At 43.5% G+C, this 6,074-nt stretch overlaps 1 long non-coding RNA gene across 1 annotated transcript in view; it reads left to right on the top strand.

The window, feature by feature from the left end:
* Nucleotides 1–6,074, top strand: part of LOC138760853 (uncharacterized) — a 118,383-nt gene that overhangs the window by 28,306 nt on the left and 84,003 nt on the right. The window contains exon 3 of the long non-coding RNA XR_011355912.1: nucleotides 5,328–5,457. This is a non-coding gene — a long non-coding RNA (uncharacterized lncRNA). The remainder of the gene's footprint in view (nucleotides 1–5,327; nucleotides 5,458–6,074) is intronic.

Genomic DNA, 6,074 nt, shown 5'->3' with positions numbered 1-6,074 from the left:
GCACCTGAAGATGACGGATCAAGCAGCTCTTCATGCGTTTCATTGAAGCTGCCATCTTTCTGGGTGTTGCAACCAAGGCCCAGTTCGACCTCTGACAGATCACTGCCAACGTCACACGATAGTACTGTGGTGAGCTCACTTGACCAGGATGTGGCAGCAAGAGTCATTGACTTCCAAGGCAAATATGATGCTTTCAAGGACCTATTAACCCACACTTTCAGGGTCTCACAGCACGAGCACACCACCCGATTGTTTCATATGGATGGTTTGGGAGACAGAGCCCCATCTTCCCTGACCCTTGAAATGCTCACCCTTGCTGAGGGACACGGGCCTTGCCTGCTCTTCGAGCAGATTTTCCTGGAGTAGCTGCCTGAGGATATCCGCTTCTTGCTCGCCAATGAGGACTTCAGCGACTCCAGGAAAGTCGCAGCCCAGGCGGACGCACTCTGAAGAGCAAAGAGAGAAAACAGTGTCTAGTTGGAGCAGATCACTAAGCCCTGCACACAACACCTGACCCAACAGTATTGCTAGGGTCAATGCCACCCACCCTGCTAGTTTCAGGGAAACTCCATGGCCAACCATCGTTAATGGCTGTGGCAGTTGGCCAACATGACAGCCTCCTCCACATTGGGACTCTATCAGGAAGGTATTTCCTTGTGACACCAGTGCTGAAATAAGTGTCTTCCCCTTCGGCCTACAACACCTGGAACAGCAAGCCAGGCCCAGCACTGAGGGCAGTGAACAGCACCACAATATGAACACTCGGCACTTGCACCATCCCACTCCACTTTGGCAGCAACTGGTTCACATGAGCATTCATGAATGTGGCTGTGGTGCGCTGTCAGTCAGAAGCAAACACACAAAACCAAAAGACTATACAACAGGCTTTATTTAACATAAACTTCCACAGAGACAGCTGTGAGTAATGCTGCTGTAAACTCTGAGAATGTCTTCGAAGGGCCGGCTCAGGCTTATGTCCTGGAGGATGATTGAAAGCCAGCCAGGTGTTGTTTTGTCCCCATTCTCTTCTGCAGGTACAGAGGTTGCCCCCCTGCAGTAGGCCAGTAGTGTATCACCACAGTGGCTATGGCACAACTGCTCCTGGGAGGAGATTTCTTGCGAGCCCTCTGGCTGCTGGTGGACCTTAAAGGGCAGTGATGGGTTCATGCCAGGATTTTCCAAACCAACACCCCTGAATGTAGCCAAGTTATCTGCCCCCCACCTCAACTCCAGTACTCTATCTGACAATGCATTTACACGGATCTTAGCGGAGTTCCCTTCGATCATGGCACTACAGTTTTCCTGCACTGAACTGAAGCACAGGGTAAGGCACCACATCCTAATTGAGGGAGTCAAGGATGTGGAGCTAGAGTTGGAAAGGGTGTAGAGGCCAAGATTGGATCAACCATGATATTGGAAGGCAGAGCAGGCCAAGGGCCAGTTAGCCTACTCTCGCTCTGGTTAAGAGCAGCATTAATGATCAGGGCCAAGCCAGACCTATTCAAAATTACCAGAATGGCGAGGAGAAGCTTCCAATGTTGGCCTAGTGGCAAAGATGCCGTCAGAGGTGACAAGAGGTGACACTCATCAACCTCTAAATGTTACATTTTATTGTGCAGACATTATAAACTTTAACACACCAATGAACAATTTTAAAAACAAATTTAAAATATGAATATCATTAAACAGTAAGGTCTACAGATGCTGGGATTGTAGTGGAATACACAAAAGTGCTGAAGAAACCCTGCAGGTCATGCAGTATCTATAGGAAGTAAAGGGTAACCAGCATTCCATGCCTGGGCCCTTTGTAAAGGTATGAGCAAAAAAGTAAGCAGGCACTTGAATAAAATGGTAGGGGAAGAGTGAGAGGAGAGAGGAAGGGCAGGGGGAGGACTACAGACTAATAGTTCATAGGTGGATATAGGTGGATGAGAATAAAGCTAAGAAGTGACTAGGGAGAAGGGGTAGATCTTTGAAAAGACACGGAAAGGAAGTGGATGGGGAGCTGAAGGAAAGGAGACAGAGGGATAGGGAAAGAGAATTCCTCCAAATTTGAGTTCCTCAAATTTTCAGGTTGTCTCAGTGCATGGAAATGTTACACTTGCACCAAGGGAAGCCACACTTCATTTGTGATCTGCAGGCGTCATCTATTGCATCCAGTGCTCCCATTGTGGCATTTCCTACATCAGTGAGAAGACACTGTTGGCAGTTGTATACAGACCTCCAAACAGTAGCTAGGATGTGGCAGCAAATTACAACACCAAATAGAAAAGGTGTTCAGAAGGTTGATGTTATGGTGGACATGGGGAAGTTTAACATGAGAGTAGATTGGGAAAACCAGGTTAGGACTTGATCTCAAGAGAAAGAAAATTTGTAGAAAACCAATAAGATGGCATTTTTTTAGCAGATTGTTGATAATCCCAATTTGAGATTTAACAAGGAGAAACTAAAGTTGGATGTGTCAGTATTTCAGTGGAGGAATGAGAATTACAGAGGTGTGAGAGTGGAACTGGCAAAAGTAGATTGGAAGGCAGCAATGCAAGGCGCAGGATAAATACATTCCAAAATAGAGGTAACATTCGTATGGAAAATGTCACAACTGTGGCTGATAAGGGAAGTCAAAGCCAATGTAAAAGCAAAAGGGAGGGTATTTGTAGAAGCAAAAATTAGTGGGAAGATAGAGGATTGGAAAGATTTTAAGAATACCAAAGGTAACTAAAAATCTCAAAAGGATGGAAAAGACAAAGTAAGCTAGCAAATAATATCAAGTATATAAAAAGAGAGGTGAGAGTAGATATGACCCTGGATAAGTAATAATGGGAAACAAGTAGATGGGAGAGGAACTAAATGAGTATTTTGCTTCAGTCTCCACTATGGAAGACATAGTGCCAGATATTGAACGGAATCAGGGAAGAGAAATGAGTGCAGTTACTACAGTAAAACCCCTGTTATCCAGAATTCAAGCAACCAGCAACTTCAAGCATGTGGCAAAAAAAATTGCTGAAAATAAATAGGTAAAAAAAATGGAAGTTTAAAATGTGCTCACCTTGCTGTTAGTTTTCCAATTACACAAAGCTCAATCTCAAGCGACCAGAAAATTCACTGATCTGCCATCTATCAATCCCCATAGCTGCCTGATACCAGGACTTTTTGCTGTATTTCAATGGAGACAGTGTTCAGAAAGCTGAATGATCTAAGGATGGATAAGTCTCTTGGACCAGATGGATTACATCCTCAGGTTCTGAATTAGCAGTAGAGATTGTGGTGACATTGCTAATAATCTTTCAGGAATCAGTAAATTCTGGTTATGGTTCTGAAGGACTGGAAAATTGCAAATGTCACCCCACTATTCAAAAAAGGAAAAAGGCAGCAGAAAGGAAATTATAGACCAGTTAACCTGATGTCATTTCTGGGAAGTGTTGGAGTTGATTGTCAAGGATGAGGTTATGGAGTACTTTGAGGCGTATGTCAAGAGAGGCCAAAACCAGCATGGTTTCCTTGGACAAATCTATTGGAATCCTTTGATGAAGTGGCAAGGAGGCTGGATAAGGGAGATACAGTGGATGTTGTGTATTGGGTTTTCAGAAGGCCTTTGACAAGGTGCTGCACACGAGGCTACTTAACAAGATAAAAGTCCAGGGTAAAACAGAAAGCGTACTACCCACATACTAGTGTGCGTAGAGCATTGACTGTCTAGCAGGAAGCAGAGTCGGAAATCAGGAATCATATTCTGATTGGCTTCCAATTGCTAGTGGTGTTCCACAGGGGTCAGTGTTGGGGCTGCTTCTTTTAATGTTGTATTTTAATGATGTAGATTATGGATTGAATGGCTTTGTGACCAAGTTTGCAAATGATATGAAGGTAGATGGAGGAGCAGGTAGTATTGAGGAAACAGGAAAGATACAGAAGGACTTAGAAAGATAAGAAGAATAGGCAGAGAAGTGGCGAATGAAATACAACGTCATAAAGTTTACGATCATGCACTTTGGTAGAAGAAATAAATGGTCAGACTATTTTTTAAATGGCAAGAAAATTGAAAATTCTCAGATACAAAGAGAATTGTCCTCGAGAAGGTAAACATGGATGTTGAGTCAGTGGTGAAGAAGGGAAATGCAATGCTGGCATTCATTTCAAGAGGAATAGAATATAAGAGCAGGAGTGTGATGTTGAGGCTTTATAAAGCACTGGTGAGACCTTACCAGTATGGTGAGCAGTTTTAAACTCCTCATTTAGAAAAGGTCATCAACCTTTAATTAAGACCATCAACACATGACAATCTTTTATTTACTTTAAACATTACAAATGTTCATAAATTATCAACAAGCTCATCAACTATTTTTAATCTCTACTCAAAAGGTTAAACATGTTAAAAATTTTGCAAGAATATAGTTTCAGTTGGTTTAATGTTGTCCTTGCAAGTGTGGAGTTCTCACAGTGGAGGTGGGGGGGGGGGTGCAGGGGCAGCATGGAGATAAGATGGAGTGATCCCTGCACTCTCCACAGTGACTGGATGGGATCAGCTGCTCTCAAGTTGCTCTTCCTGCTGAAGCTGTGTGGAGGAAATTTTCTGATTTAAAGCTTCACAATTTGAATTTTTTACTTAGTCTCTTACAACATTAAGTTTCTCATATAACTTTACTGTCTTCCCAGAACAAAGGGCTAATTGCTGTTCTGAACCCCACCATGGCTCCTCAGCTAGTCTGCTGTGAAGCTAGGAGATAGATGAGCTAGACAGTGCTATCTCTAATAGGGAGTACTGAATTTTTCTCAAGTTTCTTTTGGTTCTCTTTCTGTTTTGATAAGCTTTAACGACCTTCAAGTTGATGGATGCCTGACACAATTTGTAAAGAGCTTTATATTTTCAGTTGCAAATGTTCCTGTTATTATGTGTATTCTGATTATAAATGTACCAGTTTCTGTAGCTAGGCAGAGACTTGGTTCTTCGCTTTTAGAGGACATTGGTCTCTCCCTGGTACCAGCCTTTTTTAAAATAAAGGCTTCCTAAGCAGTAATTCCTCTGTGCTTAAGTTTCTTTTTCTACAACAGATGGTGACGAGGATGGGATACTTATAGGACGTTTCCCTCAATAACAAGGCAGATGGCCTTACAGTATCCCAAAAGAACCCAAGGAAAAGAAATAAATCTGAAACCCTAGCTGAAAAGAGGGTGGATGGTAACGAGTCCTAGCTGAAAGGGGGCTAAATTTAAAGGGTAGCTACCAAAAGACAAAGACGACAGAGGAACCTGTTGCATAATTCCTTTACACCAGTGATCGCTAGAATTGCTTTATTGTTGAAACGCGTAGTGTAACTCTGCTTTCTCTACAGAGCAATGGGAAATGCCAGCAGTCAAGAGGCACAAGCTACTCCTGCTGACAGGACAAGGGCACCGAGGGTCCTGAAGACCAGTAAGAAGACCGAGAAATGAATAAAGATGGTAAAAGACATTCGACGTAAGGTAGGACACCCGCTGGTTCCTCCGGGATCACCAGTGGACACTGTAATAAAAGAAACTGGAGATGACTAGTATGGCTGGTCACAGGGGATCTTTTAAGATTCCGTGAATACAAACCTGGTGGGACGCGGTAGCTAATGGGAATGGGGACCCTAAATGGGAATTTGAGTATATGATAGGTTATTTTGAGAAATAGATGGAGGTGGCTAAAATCACCAACCCCCCAAAACAAAAGAATATGGAAAAGACACCGGAGAAGGTTGCCCCTCCCACAGCACCCCCGGTTGAGCTTCCACCCTACGCAATTTCCCCTACTCCGGTATCTCTGTATCCCCAGATACCCCAAGTGGTATCAGATGTCAGGTCCTGACAACGGACCTGATAAAACCACGGATGAACTAATAGAAATAGTTACTGCCTAGTGGTGGAACAAAGATGCAGAGCAACAGGAGGGGCTAGGGAGGGTCAACAGGGACCTGAGGTAGTAATGGGAGGAGCCTCTGCAAGATCTCTGGGTATAAGATAAATCTGGATGAGTGAAATCATGCCCTTAACAAAGGGGGAATTACAGACAATACCAACAAGGGAATCAATTTAAATGGCTGCAAGAGGGCATTAAA

Source organism: Narcine bancroftii, chromosome 4, assembly GCF_036971445.1.
Source record: "Narcine bancroftii isolate sNarBan1 chromosome 4, sNarBan1.hap1, whole genome shotgun sequence".
Lineage (NCBI taxonomy): Eukaryota > Metazoa > Chordata > Chondrichthyes > Torpediniformes > Narcinidae > Narcine > Narcine bancroftii.
Note: the sequence above shows the minus strand (reverse complement) of the source record. Positions and strands in the feature narration are given on the sequence as shown.